Here is a 20623-nt window from a genome sequence, read left to right as displayed (position 1 = left end):
GTGCTTGGGGAATGCTGCCCAAGGCCTGGAGCCCCAGGGGGGGTCAGCCACCCCTCTCCGTGTCAGTGCTCAGCCTTGGCAGCAGTGCCTGGCCCACCCTGGGGGCCTCGTCATTCATGGGGAGGATGAGCAGGGCCAGGACACTGCACGCAGTTCTTCATCCACTTCTTCCCCTTCCCCAGCCCTGCCCTCAGCAGCCTCTGAAGGAGCGCATGCAGCGCTCCCACACCCAGCTTTCCTCCTGGAAGGAACGAGGAAAGGTGAGCTTCAGGAGCAGCAGCTCCCTGCCCATAGTGATGTGAAAAACGAGGTTCACTTTCCTGGTAAATTTTACAGGGTTTAATTAAAAAAGAAAAAAAAGACAAATAGGAGACTAAGACAGTAAAGCAAAGGGTTAATGTGGCTGGGTGCTGGGTATTCAGCCAAGACCACACACTCAGAAAACACTTCCTTAAATGCATCAATCTGTTGCATATTCATTGACCTTCATTATTCCAAATCATCAACCCCAACTTGTAAATCAACTTTTTTTGTAGCCATCCTGTCCTACTCCCCATCAATAAATTCCTTTCCTGGAGTTCTGGTTATCTTCATCCAGACAGGATAATCTAATGTCTTGGTTTAATTTGAATTTTTGAATTTCCTGGCCAACGCACCAAATAATGTTATAGTTTTGAGTTGCCAATTTAAATATACACATTTTCTGTTGTGAGACAGAACCAGGAGCAAAAGAGCAAGTCAGGCCTAAAACTTAAAAGGGTATAAAAAACTTTATTAACTACACAAAGAAAGAGAAAGAAAAGCAAATTCAGAATAAGGTCTTCAGACCACTCTTTCCTCCTCTTGGGGGTTGAATTGTTCCCTTTTCTCTCTGTGGAATTTTTCCCATTGTTATGCTGAGTACTTGTGGCTACACCTTAGTAGCAATAGTTTTCTCTTGCAGGGGGGTGGGGGGATGGGAGGAGACCGGAAAAGGAAAAGGTGGGAGAGGGGTCTGGGGGGGGACTCTGCTCTCTCACTTCGCCTGTGGAGTGAGAGGAGGATGCCCCGTGCTCGGATCTGGCATCTCCCCTGCCATCCCAACACTGAGATCCACGCTCCCTGCCGTTGGACATCGCTCTGCTGCTCTCCCACCTCACCCTGCTACCTCCGGACACTCTGCTGAGCACCACGACCGACACCGTGAGGGGGGAGTCACTCCCCCATCCCTCTCACCCTGGGCTGCTGCCGCCATCACTCCAGCCCCTCTTCAACTGTGAGGGACCTGCCCTGCCCCCAGCACCGGTAACTGAGCACAGGGAGAGAGGGCTTTGGCCAAAGGGACTGGAACTGAGCTATACTGTTCTGTTCTGTTGTCAGTTTTTATAGCTGTTGTTTCTGCTATTTTGCCTTGTTAGATCTCAGTAAAGAACTGTTATTCCTATCCCCATATCTTCTGCCTGACAGGCTCTGATTTGAAACTAAAATAATTAGAAGGGAGGGGGTTGCACTCTGCATCTCAGGAAAGGGGTTCTTGCCTTTCCTTAGAAAATACCTGTCTTTCAAACCAAGACAAGGTGACACTGGCCTGATGCCAGGCACCCACCAGAACCACTCTGACCCTACCCCTCGAGCTGCAAGGGAAGAGAAAGTTTAACCAGTAGCTCCAGGAGCAGATTAAGACAGGACGAGCAAACACACCAAACAGCAAAACGGATGTCACAGACATAGCCTGGGCTCAGCGAGGGAATTTATTACCAACCAAATCATAGCAATAGAAGGAAAAGAGACAGAAATCTCTCAAACCCCTTCCCCATCACCCAACGGGGATAACCAGGAACACAGATCACCAGGGCTCTGCCCAACGGGGGTCACTGGGGATCATCCAACACCGATCCTCCCATGGGGGATGGAGCTGGAACAGATCACAAAGCTCTTCCCACACTTGGGCACTCACAGGGCTTCCCTCAGTGGTGACTCCGTTGGTGTTTGGTCAAGTGAGAGCTCTGTGAGAAGCTCTTCCCACACTCAGGACACTCGTAGGGCCTCTCCCCAGTGTGGATGCGCCGGTGCCTGATGAGGGTGAAGTTGCGGTTGAATCCCTTCCCGCAGTCGGGGCAGCGGAAGGGCCTCTCCTCTGTGTGAATCCGCTCGTGTAGGAGGAGATTGGAGCTGGTCTGAAACCTCTTCCCACACTTGGGACACTCATAGGGCCTCTCCCCAGTGTGGACGAGCTGGTGTTTTCTAACGTCAGAGCTCCATCCAAAGCTCTTCCCACATTCCAAGCAGGTGTAGGGCCGTTCCCCTGTGTGGATCACCTGGTGACGGATCAGGCTGGAGCTGTAGTTGAAACACTTCCCACATTCCCCACACTCATAGGGCTTCTCCCCAGTGTGGATCCTCTGGTGCCGGGTCAGCTGGGACCTGTAGTTGAAACCCTTCTCACATTCCAAGCACTCGTGGGGCTTCTCCCCTCCAGGAGGCTTCTCCACCAGCTCTGAGCTCTGCCTGGATCTCCGGCCGCCTTCCCAGCTCAGGGAGGGTTTTTCCTCCTCGCAGCTCCCTGGGCTGGGCTTGCAGCCCCTCCTCGTGAGAGATCTCCGGGGCTTTTCTGCCTCCTCCATCCCTGCACACCTGGGGAATGAAAATTTCTGGTTTAGGGGGAAATAACAAGAAGAGAGCTCCATAAACTGGGTGTTCCTCCTTGCCCAAGTTCATCTCTGGAAGTCATTGAGCATCATGTGTCTGTAATAACCTCCCAAACACCAAGATTCCCACCCAAAATCCTCCAAACTTTAACACACGGATCAAAAACACCCCAAATATCAAGATTCAGCCAAAATCCTCTCCAAAATTGTGCTGGTTTGAAAGCAAAATCAGTGAGAGACTCCAAGTCATAAATACAATTTGATAGGAAAAAAGACAAGAGAAAAATAATACATGCAATAGTCCAAAAGAAAACAACTGACAGAATCAGAATACAACCTGACACCCTGCTAGTTTTGATGGTGGTAGCAGTCCTGATGAAGTGGTCTTGATGTAGTAGTGATGCTGTAGAAAGGTCTGGTAGCTCTTGTCCTCTGGAAACCAGTGGGTAAGGGCTGCCTTGGTGTTCCAAATCTCAGATTTTCTCTAGGTAGGAAAGGCTTGGCTCCTCCCCCTGGCTGGAGCATCTCCCAATGGGATGATGGAATTTTATCAGTCATGCAGTGGCACTCAATGGCCCATGAACAGAAGATATCTTCCTGGAGGAAGGATGGGTTGTGGAAAAGATAAAGAACACTGCCCCACCTGGTTTTAACAGATGGCCCATTAGCAGAGGATATCTCCCACAGAGATAAGGATCACTGCTCCACCTGGTTTTATCCACCACTCTTTGTTCTTTTGTTTCTTCCCAGGACCTCCGACTAGTTACTTCATGTTTGCTGCTGATTTCTTCTCCCTTTTGAAGATGAAAATGGTAAAAGTGTCTTTGACCTGCCTTGCTGGATATTGTGAAGAGGAACAGTCATCTACTGCAAGTGGAAGTGTCACGGGTGGAGCAGAGTTCTGTGAGTGCTGTATCAAACCAGACCTCGTCAGAGCTGCCAGAAGAACTGGTCCATGCTGCCCTTCACTGCTCTGCCTGTTCCCCACTGTTTCATGCCAGAGTAATTTAACTGCTGTTAATTGGGTGTGTGTTTCACTCGAGCCAGTCCAGCAGAACCAGCAGAAAGCAGCCCCAGAATGAATGGGGCTCTGCAGAGGAGCCCCAGACTATTCATCAGCCTGCCCGCAGAACTGGCTCCAACTCTGAACCCTTGTGACCACACTCTGAAGAAGACACACTTCTGATATTTCTGAGGCACTTATGACTGAGGCACGTGCTTGTGCAGGGAAGAATCCCAAAGTTCTTTCTTACTTCAGGAAAAACCCTGCAGCAGTGCATACCCAGCATCTGCTATCAGCACATCCTGGCTGCACGTGCAGGAGAAGCAGCAGCAGCATTGTACACGTGGGTTTGTTAAGCTGAACTCCCCTACACTTTGAACAGTGCTCATCACAAACATATTTAATGGCACACCGATGCCATACATTTCTCCTAAAAGCCTCCCTTGTAACTAAACTTTGCTGGAAAGTTAATGCCGAGGATGAACGAGCAACTTCGGTCTCAGTGCGGAGGTGGAGGGGTTCTAAACACTGACTTTCCGAGAGCAGCATCTCTCCTGAAGCGCTCGGGGCCACCCGAGCCGCCGCCGGGAGCGCGGTGCAGAAGCCGGCCCGGACTCAGCCGCAGCGCCGGGCACCGCGCATCGCTGCTCTGCAGGGCGGCCCGCACGTCCTCCAGCAGCTGCCGCAGGCTGCCCTTCTCCTGCTGCAGCTCGGCCATGCGCTCCTCGGCCCGCTCCAGCGCCACCATCTCCTCGCAGCGCTCTCGGGAGCAGGGCCCCGGCGGCCGCCGCTCGGGCTCGGCGGGGGCTGCGCGGGCGGATTTGGCTCTTCTGTGTTCAGTCCTCTCTTCTGGTGGTGCCCTGCTGGGCAGGGTGGAGGAAGAACCCCCGGCCCGTGGCTGGAATTGAGTGCAGCGGGCGCTGGAGAACAGCCATGAAACCAGAAACTCATCACGGCTCCTCTGACTAAACCCTACAGTCCTCACCCAGCCCCCAGCGTGGCCTTGAAAGACTCTTTATTGTAAATAACTCCGACTGCCCCACCTGGAAAAAATCACAAAACCATCTGCTGCCCTCTGGGCAAGGTATTAACTCTTTCAATGCCCAGAATAAAACTTTACAGATACTTTATTCTCGCTCCTAAATAAAAAATAAAATAAATTTTAAAACCCCAAAATAGTAATACACGCAGAAACAATATAAAAACATCGAAATCAAACAAAAAGAAAAGTCAAACACCAAATAAAGAAAGGAGAAAACTCATGAACTAAATTTTCTCTTTTTTAAAATATGGAGAAAAAAACTCTTGTTTCCTCTATACCACATAAAAATATTACGAAGTGAATATGACTGTTCTAACTGTAAATATAAACAAAGGCAGTAATATTAAAGTAAGCACATGTTAAAATTGCTGTAATCTACGTTTAAATAATCAAAATCCCCCTGGTGTTCCACAGAAAAAAAAAAACAGAAAAAAACCTCTGTTCTCAAAAATAAAGTAAGCTTTTGTTTAAACGGTTATAATCCTTAAAGTGTGCCTCATAAGTTAATATAGTCCGTAATAAAAGTTGTGAGAAAAACTTTTAGTCTGAAAAAAGGGTTTTTAGGTAGTGATCAGATTTCCATTATCTTAATCACTGTAACATCCAAACCACAAGAAAACTGTTTGTTGTGAAGAAATCTCCATAGACTGAAAAAAAGTCTCCTCTTTGAAGTAAATTAGTAAAAAACTATTTTAAAGATGGTAAACTGCCTGATTTTTTTCTTTGTTTGCAGTAGTAAAAAAGATTGTGTGGAAGAAATAAAGTTGTCTCAAGTTTTATTCTAAGTTTATATTTCTTCTGGTTTATAGTAATAAAATTTCTCTTTGTACCATTTAAAGTTAAACCTGTTTTTTGTCTACTTCTTAATCCTCTCTCACAAAAAAGTTTCAAATTAATAAACCAAAACCACTACATCAAACCTCAGTGATTCCAGGATTTTAATTTCCTATTGCCCAGGGGTGTCTTCTGCAGCCAAATGGTGATGGACTGGGGCAAAGACCAAGATTTTGGAGACAGTGGGGTGGAAACTCCTCCAAAAATGTTCTTCCCTCCCTCCCAAGCACGTTAATCCTCAGCCCGCAGAGACATGGAAATAATTTTCTTTTGGCCTGGATTTGATTTTCATTTATCTTCGTCCTTTAAAACATCCAACACTGGCTAAAAATAAAGACACTGAACTGAGACATGGGTGGGGACATGGTGGGGACACAGACATGGAGAGTGACATGGGGACACATGGACATGGAGGGGGACGTGGCCATTCGTGGGGACATGGGGGGACACGGGCATGGATGGAGATGTGGGGGACAGTGACAGGGATGGAAACATGGTGGGGACACAGCCATGGGTGAGGACATGGTGGGACATGGCCAGTGACATGTGGGGACACGGCCACGGCCGGTGCCATGGGGGGAACTTGCAGGGGCTGTGGGGGATGCTGGCTTGGAGGGAGTTGAGGGTTCCTGGCAGGGACTTGGGGCTCGCTGAGGCCTTTGGGGACCCCAGGCCGAGCGGCTCCGGCTGCGCTGGGAGACCCTGGCGGAGGTTCTGGGGCAGCTGCTCAAGGACCCCCTGCCCTGGAGCCCCAGCCGGGCATTGGGCTCCTGGAAGGGAATGAACGTCCTTGTCCCCAGCACGACAGATTTCTTATTTCTTGCAGGTGCAAATGGTTCTCTTACCAGAATAGCTTGTTGTGTTAATTGTTTTCAGGCTTAAGATTGTTTTCACATGGGAACAAGCAAGTAACTTAGCTGCACATAGAAGAAGTGACAGGCTAGCTATTAATTTAGCAGAGAGCAAGACCTGATTTTATGAAGCCTTCCTTTTATAATTTGTCTACCTGACTGCAACATCTCACCCTTTTTCATTAATTCAAAAAAGGCTCATATGTTCTGATGATAAAATAGCTCTCTCTTGTGAGGGTGTTATCTCATTAAGGTTATCACTGGTTATCTGTTAGATATGGGATAAGACGCATAAAAGATTACAATCAACAAAACTTAGCAAATTCTATCATGTCATTGACACAGGGTTTCACAGCATGAGAAAACAAAAGAATAATGTCCAATGTCTCCTAGGCAAATGGGAATAAATGACCATTGTTTTAAAGTCCAAATAGTCCATTAGCTGGAAATGTTGATCTTTGACATCACTGAATGTGCTCTTGGATCCTGGAACAGGGAATAACTGAAGAAGGTTAGTAGGAACACTATTCCATGATGATGACACAAGGCTTTTGTTGGCAATTTGCCTGTAAATTTCCAGACACAGCCATGTCTTGGCAGTCCTATTCTGTTTTTGCTCTGGCCACGAAGGCTGCATGGTGATTAGGTTCTTTTTCTTCTCACTGGGCTTAATTTTCTTGGAGGCAATTGATGTTTGGCTGAATGAAGAGGTGACTACTTTGAACTTGATGATAAAAACACATGCATACCTTCTCCTTAAGTTAATGAATTAATTAGACTTTGTCATTGTATATTCAATTCAAGAGCCTTACATTAAAATATTTTAAATTTTTTTGGTAAAAATATTGCAAAAAAATTTTTATAAATACGTAAATATTTAGGAGCTAACTCTCCATTCTTTGTTTTAAAAACAGCATTCATGACTCTTGCCATGAACATGAAGGGAAGTTCAAAACAAAACAATACATGTAGTAAAACCAGAAACTTAGAGTAATTGGGAATAATTCTGATACAGCAATCCAAAACATTTCCGATAAGAGATATAATTAATAACACTTGTGAAATTAGATTATTACCAAACATTAAAACATTGTACCATCATCCCAGTGTCTGCAACAGCTGATAAACCTCAAATCAGTGAAGAATTGGATAAGCCTCTGTTGGGGATTGTTTTTTCCTTTCCTCTCTGCCTGTGGAATTTTTTTCCCATTGACATGCTAAGAAGCACTGATGGTTAGGTCCCAGCACCAGGGAGGGCATCCCTGGTTTTTTGGGAGTTTCTCTCGGAGGGTGGGGGGAGGGAAAGGGGGAACACGGTGAGATTGGAAGCAGGTAAAGGAGGGTGGGGGGCAGTTGCTGGCTCTCGCTCGCTTTTGGCTCTCGGAGCAGAAAGGTCATTGCTACCCCCCCACCATCCCAACGCCGGGAGCTGCCTCTCTGTTTTGGACCCCGCAGCCCTGCTTGGACGCCCTCCTGCTTCAGCTTGCTGTTTTCCCAGCATCCTGCCTCTCCTCCATCCCTTCCCATCTGGACACAGCTGCCATCACCCCCAGCCCCCTGCAGGTGCCGGGATCGTCACATCTGCCCCGTCCACCGGGAATCTGCCAGCGCTCACTGCCAGCGGTGACGGTGACTGCAGCACAGGGGAAAAGTGCCTGAGGCCCAGAAGGACTGGAACTGGGTTCCTGTTCTGCTTCTTGTTAATTCCAGAGTTGTTCTTCTGTTTGCCTTCTTAGATATACCGGTGAAGAACTGTCATTCCTGTCCCCAAAACTTTGCCTGAGAGCCCCTTAATTTCAAAATTGTACTCATTCAGAGGGAGGGATTTGCTTTCTCCATTTCAAGGGAAGGCCCTCTTTTCCCTAGCACACACCTGTCTTTTATTCAAACCAGGGCAGATTTTGGCACCCAACGGTAGAACCTGTGGACATTGAGTGGAAAGGCTGGAAAAGCAATAACAGTTCTTGAGTGACCTGATTTTGTGTTTTAGGTGACACCATGTTATCCAGCTTACCCTGGTTTGGGCTGCACGTGGTCACTGCTACATCTCTGCCATTTGCAGGCCCTTATTTGAACATGGGTCCTATCACTAAGGCTACTGTGACTATTATCCAGTTCATTTTGTGGGTTGATAAGGTGAGGAATTCATGGGTTTTTAACTTCCTCTGGGAGATGGCAACGTGGATTCAGAGCTATTGCACTCTAACTGTGTGGTTTTGGGTTTAATTCAATAATGGTATTTACTGTGAGGAAGTGGCAGAAGGGAAAATTTTCTCCCAACCCTTCATCCAGTCCACCGTTTAGGTCCAGCCCACCAGCTTTCAAAGGCTTCAAAGGGTTCAAATCTTCTTTAAATATTAATGCATTTACAGTGGCTGGTGTTGCTGATATGCCTGTTAAACCTGTTCTATTTAACATTCAGAGATAAGGGGAGATTGATTTGGATAACAACCCTGATACCTACCCCAGGAAATTGGGATGCTGCTGCAGAGACTGACCCTGCCCCACAGCCCACTTCAGAAATGAAACACCCGGATTGGGTGGGTGTTTTAGTGAAGGAGATGTGTGAGATGGGCCAGATGCTGAAGGAGTACCTTTCCCCAGCTGGTGAGAAACCCTCCCCCTGCCTTCAAGAGGGAGAGTCTGATGGTGCAGCAGTGGAACCCAGAGACATTACATCTGTCCAGGTTCCAGCTGAACTGCAAGGGCACTCACAGAGAGCAATAGTCACCCCTGTGGAAACAAAGAAGTCTAAGATGAAAACAAGGTACCTAGATAATAAGGATAAGAAAGGAGGGCCCTCACAACCAGCAGGGGAGCCAGAGGTTGAGATCATCACCACGTCCCTGTCATACAAAAGTCTCCATACTCTGCAAAAAGACATTGAGTGACGAGGCCGTGAGGCTTTTACCACCTGGTTACTGCAGGTGTGAGACCTTATGGGTCCAGGTGTGCAACTGCATGGTACTGAGGCAAGGAATTTGGGACCCTTGACCCAGGACTCAGGTGTGAATCAGGTATTTGTAAGGCAGCCAGGCCTCCTTTCCCTCTGGGAGTGGCTTTTAATGAGTGTGAGAGAGAGGTTTGTCCACAGAGAGAGAATGCAGGAGCACCATCATAGAATGTGCTGGAAGACCCTTGAGGAAGGGATCCAAGAGCTGAGAGAAGTGGCAGTGCTGGAGGTGCTCTTTGGGAGGGATGGACAGCATGACAATGACCCTGACAAGGTCAGGTGCACAGGGCAGATGTTGTGCAATCTGGCAGTCCTGGGGCCATCTCAATACACCACCTTCATTGCAACAATTAATGCTGATAATAACAGAGACAGTGGGTTCTGTTGCTAATAAGCAACAAGCTTAGAAATTTTGAGAGTGTAATCAAGGCCCAATGCAGGCTCATGTCTCTGCTGTAATTGTGAGCCTCCAAGAGGAGATGAGGGAGATGAGGGAGGAGGTGAGGAAGAACAGTTCCCAAGCAACACCAGTGCTGTCATATCACGAGTTCCTGGAACATATTTTCAAGCCTTTACAGCTGTTTCTGTCTTGCATCACAAAATTTGACATGTGTTTTGACCTTTTAAAGGACTTGTTGCATGCATTAACATCCAAGGGGTTGCTTTCATCGTGCCCCATCCATCCCACACGGCAGCTCTTGCCATGGCCTGGAGGAAGCAGGAGACAGCAAGGATCAGCTGGAAGGCGCTGGCCACGAATGTCCCTCCTGCAGGCCCCTGGAAGGTCTCTGTGCTCTGCCCACGCCGCCCCTCGTGCGCGCAGGGAGCAGAGCCCTCCCAGCCGGGACAGGATTCCTAATGGTTGCTGGTGCTTTTTTCTAGGGAGACTTCCTGCCCAATGCAGGCTTCCCCTCAGGATGCCTGATGGTCTCTGGTGGTTTCAGTGGGGACAGCTCCTGCTCAATGCAGGCTTCCCCTTGGGATCCCTCATGGCAGCTGTTGCTGAGGTTGCTGCATGGTTGCAGGCCTGAGCTGTCGCCTGTCCCCAGCCACTGCCCGCTGAGGGCCTGCTCTTCCAGCCTGCTGGGCATGGGGCTGGCTGCTTTGGAGTTGGGCTTTACCTTTTCCTTCTCCATGTGCAACTGTCTGGAGCACAGAGATCCCGGGAGCTGCTTCCTCCTGAGCCAGTGGCACTCCTGGCACTGGGCAGCGCAGGGCCCTGTGCCCCGTATATACCCCTGCAGGGCGGGGCTGTGCCATGTCACCAGGACAACAGAATGGCCAACAGCACCCAGGAACCCGATAGAACGGCCCTGTGTCACAAAGGGCCCAGGCCAGCACCCCTTCAGCAGCCCAAGCCCCTGGAAGTGTCATGGAGCAGGTGCCCAGCAGGTGCTGGCTTTGCAGGCTGGGCTGTGCGGGGCCAGAGGAATTGGCCGGATGGACGCAGGCAGGGAGTTGTGGTCAGCGGCTCCATGGGCGGCTGCAGGCCGGGGATGAGGGGTGTCCCTCAGGGAGGGCTCTGCCTCGGCCCCGGGGGGGCCCAATGCGAGGGCGAGGGGCTGGGGGGGCCATGGGGGCGTTCGATCAATGGGGAGGGCCCGGGGAGTGCTTAGAAGGGGGTGGTGAGTGGGGGGAGGGAGGGGTCCCATGGATTTGGGGGAAGTCTTGATGAGTGTGGGGGGAGTCCCATGGATTTTGGGGTCCTGGTGACGGGGGGGGAGCGGTGAGTGGGGGGGTCCCATGGATGGGGGAGGGGCAGTGAGTGAGGGGGGGTCCTGGCGCCCTGGGGTGGTCCCAAGTATCCGGGGGGGTCCCAGCGCTTTGGGGCGGTCAGTGAACGGGGGGGCAGCGAATAGGGGGAGCCCCGGTAAATTGGGGGGGTCCCTGGTGATAACCGGAGGAGGGGGAAAGGAGCGAGCCCCAAGGGACTCCCCGCAGTGCTGGGGACACCCCGGTGCCCCCCCAGCGCACGGCCCCCCCCCATTCCCGCTCCTGTTCCCGGGAGAAGTCAAAGGGGAGGGGCGGAATCCCCGGGTTGGGCAGGGGGGGCACAAAGGGGGGTCCGGGCCCTGTGCACCGGAGGGTGGTCGGTACACGAGGGGGGGTCCAGTCCCGGTGCCCGAGGGGGCGTCCCGGTGCCCGGTGATTCGTGAGGGGGTGTCCGGTGATTCCTGGGGAGGTCTCCGGTGGTCCTGGTGCATGACGGGGGGGTCCCGGTGACTCATGGAGGGGTCTCCGGTGATCTCGGTGCCCGAGGCTGGCGATGTTTGAGGGGGGGTCCCGGTGGTCCCGGTGCACGATGAGGGGGTGTCACTTCTCGATGAGGGGGGAGTCCCGGTGCACGGTGACGGTGCTGATTGATGGGGGAGGTCCTCTGGTGGTGCCGGTGCCCGGTGATTGATGGAGGGGGTCTCCGGCGATTCCTCGGGAAAGGGGGGGCGGTCCGGAGATGCCGGTGCACGAGGAGGGGAGAGAGGAAACTCGAGGGTCCTGAGGGGGTCCCGGTGCACGAGGACGGTTAAATTCGGGGGTCCTGGTGCTCGGAGGGGGGGTCGGTTCCTGGTGTGTGACACACAGAGAGACCCCGGTGACACTGGGGACCCTGGCACGGGGCTGGTGACACTCAGGGGCTCCGGGTGGCACAGAGACTCTCCCCAAATTCTCTGGCACGAGGTCCTGGTGGCACGAGGGGCTCTCGGTGATACGAGGAGCTGGTGGCACTCCAGGGGCTCCTGGTGGCACAAGGAGCTGGGGGCACTTGAGGGGCTCTTGGTGACACAGGACTCTCAGTGTCACTCGCAGGGCTCTCGGTGATACGAGGAGTCCCCCCGTTCCTCCTGGTGGCACTCGAGGAGCTCTTGGTGACACTCGTGGGGCTCTCAGTGACACGAGGAGCCCCCAGATTCCTCTCAGTGACACAAAGAGCTCCCCAAACTGGTCTGGGTGACACGAGGAGACGGTGGCACGAGTGGAGCCCTATGCACGAGGATCCGTCGCACGAGGACCCCCAAAACTCCTCACGCGGGACCCCCCACTCAGCGCGAGCCCCCCCCCTCCTGCTCCTCACCCCGGGGGTCTCCGGGTGATCCCGCCCCAGGTCCACCCCTTTCCCCCTTTTCCCCCAGGACTGGGAAGGTCGGAGGGACTGAAGGGGGGGTGCAGGTGTGGGGTTTTTTCGGGAGGGTCCCGGCGGCCCCCGGGCGGGGTCAGTGCTCAGCAGCGGGGCCGCGCCGCTCGCACCCGTTGGCCGAGATCGGGGGGGGCGGGGGCAGCTCGGGGACCCCCCTGAGCCCCCAAATCACACCCGGGTCTGCTGCTTTAGTCCTGTGCTACCAGCGCTGATTTTTCTCCTAATTCAGTCTTTTGTTCTATTTTTTTTGCTGAGGTTTAATAAACTTGTAAAATTTTACACAGTGAGCGCCGTTTCTCACACCCTGCACTGACGGGGTAGGAGGTGCAGCTGGAAGGAGAAAGGGGTGGGGGAAAGGAGTTTTTAAGGGTCCTAATTTACTCCTTATTATCCAGCTCTGACTTTTTAGAGTATTCTGCCAGAAATCTGTCCCCTCAGAGAATCTGGGTGAAATTTCCGTTTTTTGGGGGGAAATCAAAGGCATGTACTGATGATCCTAATTAGGGGGTAGGAGAAGTGAAGCTCCAGGGCTTCCCGCTGAGCCGGAGGCAGCGAACACGCAGGGCTGGGAAAGGCGTGCCGGGAGCTGCGGAGAACTTTGTTTGTGTTTCCAGGCCAATGGCGGCTCGGGCCCGGGCCCGGGCCCGTTCCAGGGCTGTTCCTCATCTCCGCCTTTGCCCTCCCACAGCCCGGGGGGCCCTGAGAGCGCGGGCCGAGGCTGGGCCGTGTGCAGAGCCCGGCCCTCGCTGCCATTGGCTGATTGTGCCAATGTCACTCCTGGTTGTCGCGAGCTGATTGGGCAGAGCAGCAAAGGCGCCATTGTGGCAGCGTCTGTGCGGGCCCGGCAGCGGCGGCAGCGGCCGGAGCCCGGGGAGGCGGCGGCGGAGCTCGGAGGCGGCCCCAGCGCAGGTGGGAGCCGCGCTCGGTTGTGCGGGGGCTCGGGGCTCGCTGCGGGCCTCGGGGGCGGCAGGGGGCTCTGGCGGGTTGGTTGTGCCGGTGCCGGCCCGTGTTGGCGCTGGGCTGAGGGCGCTGCGGGAGCGGCTGCCCGCGGTCTCCTTCCCGCTGGGGCCTCGGCAGGAGCCGGTGCCGGAGCAGCGCTGGCTCGTCCCGGTTGCTGTGGGTGGGACAGAGGTGTCTGCCCTGTGCCCGTGGCTGTGCGGGAAACTTCCCGTGGCCAGAGGTTTGTGTGCCCGCAGGAGACAGAGGAGTCCTGTAAAAGTGACTTTATTGATGAACAAAGAGAGAGGCCATGCGGCATTTGCCATGCGGTCTCTGAAACGCAGCCTCCTTTTTATCCTCATTTTCCCGGCTGGGTCTCCCTCTCCCTTTCCCCACTGGCTGAGGTACTTGAAAGGTTCAGACTTCCCGATCCACCTACTGCATGTCCTCGTTAATATGCTCCCCTACTACGGTATTAATCTTAATGCTTTCAATCCCTCCTTTTCTCATTTTCTCAAGAATTGCCTTTACAAACTTTTAATTTCCATTGACTCAATCTCCTTTCCTGCGTCCTCTTTGGCGCAAGGTGTCGTGCATGGTAAAAAGCTGAGAGTTGCTGCAGCACGTCAGAGGAGGAGCAGCATTCGTTTCACCCATGGTCTGCCAGGAAACCACGAAAACGTGTCCCATTCCCATCCTCTCCCTCTTTGCACTGGTACATGAGCTACTTTCTTATTTCCTTTGTTATCTGTTTCACCACTTTTCGGTTATCATCTATTTGCAAACAGCAATTTGAATGATTTAATTTTCCACAAACTCCTCCTTCTTCTGTAAGTAGATAATCTGATCCCATCCCATGGTGAAATGTCTCGTTCCTCATTTCAGCGGCTTGGTCAGCAGGAAGGTCAGGAGCTGGAGCTGTCTGCTTGGTTATTATTTCAGGGATACTTTTTAACCTAATTATGCCACTCAAATTATGGATGGGTTTTCTGTGTCCTGATATGAATTCGTTAGGGATCCCAGGGGCTGGTCCATGGTGTTGTAGCATTTGTTCTGGTGGCCGTTCATCTTTTCCCCTTTTTTGGGTGCTCCCTCCTGCCACGGCTGCATCAATTGACCACTTTTATCTTATGAAATGATAAAATGTTTGGATTCCCAAGTGATTTCTCTGGACTAGCAAAAACACCTCAGTGCTTTGGGGAGAGGGATGATCCCCCCACACACACTTTTTTTTCATGAAATTTGCTCAATATTCTCCGTTTGCTGTTTCCCTTTGCAGCTTAACCAGTTTCTGTTGCAGTCAGATATCCTCACTATGGGCTCTGCCTTTAGTTGTGCAAATTCCATCTGTGCAAGCAGGCAGAGCTGGGGGTGAGGGGCAGATGGACTCAGGGAAATTCCTCCCCCTGGCAAGAAGGCCCTTGGGCATTGTCCACACTTCTCCAGAGCAATGTTAATTTGCATTTCTAAAACTCCTCTCCTGGCTGCCTGGAACTAGGATTTTCTTCCAGAGCAGCCTTTAGGTGATTCACACGTCCACCCTCATAATCTGCTTTATTTTTCTTTTTTTATTTTTTTTAGCCATTTTTTATTAACAGTTTATGCGTTAAAGCCTCACCATTAATACTCTTCTAGGTTTGCAAAATGCAACTTAAAGGTGAGCTTCTAAAGATCCATTGTGAAATTTTGCCATCCTTAAGAGCCACCACAAATATATAGAAAAATATTCCAATGCAATCAAGTCTTTTCTGCCTCTTCTCCTAAGAGTAAAAATTGCTTGTCACACCCCTGGCCCAAACCTAACTGACAATCTAAAAGTAGGATTAATGTGAAAAATTTTTCTCATGGTGTAATCTTGTCACTGAAACTGCAGGGACAATAAAAAACTCTCCAACAATATCTTTAGTGTTAGAGAGTCAAGGCATTACTTGATTCTGGTCAGGATGTGCAACAGAAATAATTTCTTCCACACATAGCCCGGGTGTGCAGAGAAAATCATTCCATGAGGTGTGAATTTTACTAGATTTTTCCTGAAATTTTACAGTCTGAACCCATTGAAATCCATTGGTTTAGTGTTCATTGCTTCAAAGTTGTGTAGTTCTTAGTATTTGGTTTCCTATTGCAAATGGATTTCTCCTCTTCTGATGTTAATTAGATCCACATTCCTGGATTTTCTTCTCAGTCTTTTCCAGACCAGGTGTCTCCATCTATGCCGGGGCAGTGTCTGGGGTGGGTGTTCCTTGATGTTTGCTGATGTTTCCTTGATGTTTTGTTGAATGTCGTTCTCTTTGTGGGAATATTTTGGGCTATTCCCAGATGTTAAACTCATCTCTGTTGAGTGATGCAACATCCCTTAAAAAAAACCTTTTAAAATTTCTTTCCTGAGAGAAAGGCAAACCGAGCCTGACTAGTAAAATGAAAGGTAAAAAAAAATTAAAGTTGGTATACTTTCCAACAATGGAATCCCGGACAGCCCAGTGTGTGAGTGTAATTGAGAGGCAGAGTCCTGGGTGGATGCTGTGAACAGCAAAGTGCCAAGGCAGGCTCTGTGCCAGCCCAGCTTCCTGTGGCAGAGATTTCACAAGAGACAGGATTCTGGCCACAGACTGCTTGAAATATACATCCCTTATCTCCAGCCCGCACTAGGTAGAGAATTCCCAGGGTAAGGAATTGCAAAGATCAATTCCAAGGGAGATAATTGAATATCTGCCCTGGCTCTGGCCAAAGGTTATAATGGCCGGATGCTTGGCCTTCAGCCAAGGGCACACACTGACTCAGAAAACACTTCCTAAATGCAGCAACATGTTGCATATTCATAGACCTTAATGCATTATTCAGAATCACTCTCCTCTGACCTGTAAATCATTTTTTCCTTCCCTGGGGTTTTGGTGTCCTATAATCCAGGAATGTGAAGAATTTCCTGATTATCTTTTTTACCATTCTCCAAGTTTGTTACATGAACAAAAGATTTTTACATTATACTCCAAGAAAAATATATTTATCACACAGCTATTTATAAGTTTTGTTAATTGCAGAACTAAAAGAAACTATATTCATACAGCAATGTTTTCCAGCATATAGCATTCATTTTAATATTTGCAAAAACTCAGTAATATAATGTACACTTATAACACACTTAGAATTCAAATTTCTTTTTCTCAGTGTGGAGGAGACATAGTTGGTGGTCCAATCATTTTGTTATTTTTCATTTTCTCAGGTTTTTTTCCTTTTCTCCTGTCCATACATCCCTTATCTCCACCCTCCACTAGGTGGAGAATTACGAGGGTAAGGAATTCCAAAGATCAATTCCAAGGGATATAATTCAATATCTGCCCTGGGTCTGGCTTTTATTCTTGCCAAAGTCAATGGCAAAAGCCGCTACCATGGCATCTTGGTTTCTATCACCAGCTTCCAAAGGAGTTTCTTTATTTCCCCATTCATTCTTTCTACCTGACCTGAGCTCTGGGGGTTCCAGGGCTTGTGGAGGTCCCATTGTATTCCTAAAGCAGCCATAACCCCCTGAAGGGTCTTTGCTGTAAAATGAGTTCCCCATCTGAGAGTCTGTTGTTTCCACAATCCCTTATCTTGGAGTTATTTGTTTTAGAAATACCTTAATAAGCGATTTGGTTATTGCTGAAGAAGTCAGAACTGCTTTTTTCACTCTGTTAGCTGCCATGCTGTCACCAGCAGATATTTGAGCCTTCCTGCTCAGGGCATTTCAGTGCCAGGCTCTTCCAAGCACACCCAGCTCTGCCGGTTGAGCTGACCATGCAGGGGTAACCTGAGCTTGGTCTAATTCCCTTTCCTTCATCAGAGCGTGTCTTGGAGCTCTTTTCCCTTCTCCTGCCCTTGCAGACCCATCCATAAACACATTTTGTCCCTCAGGCCAGGAAATGTGTCCTAAATCTCTCCCAGCCTGGCTCTGGAGCTCTGTCACTTGAATGCAGTCATGGGTTTGTTCCCAGCCCCCTGTGCAGGCTGTTCAAACAGGAGCCTGGGTTAAACCCTTCCCCTGTCCTCAATTCTAAATCCTCCTGTGCCACTGAACAAGTTTCATTCTGTAATCACCGAGCACTGCTCATCCATGTAGAGGCTCCTTTGGTTATCACAGCTTTGACTTGTTGCCAGACTTGAACAACAGGAGATCTCCTGCCATCAGTTTTTGGGCCTCAGGTCCCATTAAAGCTGTGGCTGCACAATTCTGCAGACAATGAGACCACTCTGGCCACTGGGCTAAACATTTTAGCACAAGAATTCCTTTGGAATGGCCCTGTTTAACATCCACATCCAATTCAAATTTCTTTTCTAATTCTAAAGGAGCCGTGTCTGGGGCACCAATCATTTTGGTTTTATTTCATTTTTTGAAGTTTTGCAATTTCTCATGTCCATACCACAACATTGAGGCTATCTAGGCTTAAAAAGTCAGACAATCTTCAATCCAGGATTGAGGATCCAATTGCAGGTCCTGCAATTATCTATTCAGTCTCAAAATTCTCCCAGCCCCATTTTAGTGCTGGGTAATGTTACTTCTGAGATTCCCTAGTCTTTCTCTGGGTCAATACACCACAAATCTTCAGTCAAAATATTTAACCTTTTTCTCCACCATTTGTGGGTTTTTTTTCAAATATTCAAAGATGCATTTTAGCCTGAACATTCAGCCATTTCACAGAGGCTTCTTCTACCACTTCTTGTCGTCCTGATTGCAGCAAGTCATCCACATCCTGCATTAACCCAATCCCTGGGGATGGGGTAAATTCCTGTGATATTTTCTGCAAGGCTTGCTCCAATAAGGCTGGTGCTTCCGTGCATCCCTGCAGAAGGACCGTCCATGTCTTTCTCATTTTCCCTTCTACATCTTACTCCCACTAAGAGGCAAATTCTAGTTTACCATCCTGTGTGAGTGGGCATCCCCAGAAAGCATCTTTGCCATCAAGGACTGAATGGTGTCAGTGTGAGGAGGGCACCTGGTTGAAGATGGTGTAAGGATGTGAGAGCCCCTGGGTGCTGGGGCCCCCTTGGGCCCTGGGGTTCATCCCTCAGGGGCTGTAGAAACTCTGCCAGGGCCTTTGCCTTCCCCTTGGCCTTTTCCTCCTCCCTTCTTGCATTCCCCTGCTGTGCCTTTGTGACCAAGTGCTCCAGGGGCTTCTTCTGCCCCTCCTGCAGCCCCCTCAGTGCCTGGGGGTGCTCATCCTCTGACAGCTGCTGAGCTTTCTGCTAAATCATTCCTTTCTGCAGTGACCCAAGGAAAATGCTTAAAAGCGAATCTCGATGCTTGCCCGTCCAATGCCCATTTCCCAGCTGTTCCTTTGTCCTGCTGCTCCTTGTGCTGTGGCTGCCGTGGCCAGCCCGTATCCCAGAGCCGGTGCCTGTCCTGCCGCAGTGTCCAAACGCGGCCCCCCCGGCGGGCAGGGCCGGCAGCTCCACGGGGCCGGGCAGCGGCCGGGGCGTCCCGCAGCCTCCTGGGGGCCGGGGGCCACTGCCGGGCCTGCAATTGCCGGGGGGTGCTGGGCTCAGGCAGCGCCCGGCGCTGAGCCCCGGCTGCCCCACAGCCCCGGCCCGGCCCCGCAGCTCCCCACAGGCCCCCAGCCCGTGCTCCCGGTGCCGCCCCTCTGCGCCCGCTCCTGCCGCTGCCCAGCACAGAGAAACCCCCTGCAATCCTGACCTCCTTGTGTGCCTGTCCTGGCAACCGGGGATACAAAGGATCTGCAGCAGCTGGCGACTTCTGAGGATAAGAGCCTGCTGAAAAACATCCCCATCCTCAGTATTTTTCTCTTCCTCCTCTTTTCCATCCTTCATTTTTTTCCCACATAGATTGCTCCTGCTGCATCTTGACTGAACCATATTCCTGCACACTCCCCTTCACCCAATCCCTTCCCAGCACACCAACAGCATCCATCCCCTGTTGTCTAAATCTCTTCTGGACTTCCCTTAATGCCCCTGTGGGTGTCCATGTCCTTGATTACCTCTGGGAGAATGTGCAGACTCCCTCAACATGCTCCCAAGGGACCCTTCAGAGATATTTTGGGATCATCATCCCTTTTGCCAGGAGCCCTTCCTGGCTTTCCCTTCCTATCTTCCATGGGTGCCTGTAGAGAGCCTGGTGCAGGAATGGCTAGAAGAGAGAGGCCATAGTCAGATCAATTTAGTCAGGCTGACAAAGCAGGCCTCAGCCTCAAGGGCATAGCAAGAGGGAAAGCACGTAGACTTGTGAGGCCATAGTCAGATCAATTTAGTCAGGCTGACAAAGCAGGCCTCAGCCTCAAGGGCATAGCAAGAGGGAAAGCACGTAGACTTGTGATAAGATGAACAAAGACAGACTGTAAAAGAAGAACTAGAAGAACTCTGCTAGCCATGAAATTGCAAAAGTGTAGCTATAAACTTAGCCGATCAGCATAGTGACGCATATGGCAAGGCAACCAATGATGAGCTTAGCTTTTGCAATATGCATGAGCTAATTAAGCACTGTATTTAATCGCCACTCTAATTATCAATAAACGAGACTCTGCAGATGACCAAATTGGTGTCCGTGTCTCCCTTCGCCGACAAATGGTGACCCCGACGCCGTCCCTCCGTCGCTGAAAAAGAAAACGGGGGAGAACGCGCCACGGTCGGTGAAGTTGAGTTTGGGGCCTGCTGCAACCGGGTCGGTGTCAAACGACGTAGGAAAGACACCCTCAGGAGCTACAAAGGTGGTCCTGGGCCATACGTGCTGCCGAAGCCGGAGAGTTGCAACGGCGCCGACGGTAAAAAATGGACAGGCAAGCAGCATATGATTTATTTATAGCACACATAGATAAGTTAGGGCTAAAAGAGCTTAATCCCAGGAAGGACATACCGGGGTTGTTAGCCTGGGGTTCTGCTAAAGGCTTATTCACTAACCCTCATAGTGTGCATGAGTTAAATGAGTGGCGTAAGTTAGGGGATGTACTGTGGGAGGCAGTATTAGGAGATGATAAGACAGCAAAAAAGTTAGGAAAAATTTGGCAAGTAGTTCATAATGCGCTCTTAAAGCAACAGGCAGAAAAAAGGGCGGCACAGCAGGCAGTAGAGGCATATAAAAGAAATGCTCAGTATGGTGATAATGAGCCCCTTGCACCAAGCACAAGAAGGGTTGAAATACCTATTCTTAGAGACACGGCAGGAATGGCCGATGGGGCTAGTTGCACTTGGCCCTCTGCACCCCCCTCAGAAGAACTGGGGAATACTGCTGCTAAAGCAGAGGAGGTAATTGCAGAGGGCGA

Source organism: Sturnus vulgaris, unplaced genomic scaffold (assembly GCF_052056855.1).
Source record: "Sturnus vulgaris isolate bStuVul1 unplaced genomic scaffold, bStuVul1.hap1 Scaffold_198, whole genome shotgun sequence".
Taxonomy (NCBI): Eukaryota; Metazoa; Chordata; class Aves; order Passeriformes; family Sturnidae; genus Sturnus; species Sturnus vulgaris.
The sequence above is the reverse complement of the archived record's forward strand: the minus strand, read 5'-3'. Positions refer to the sequence as shown.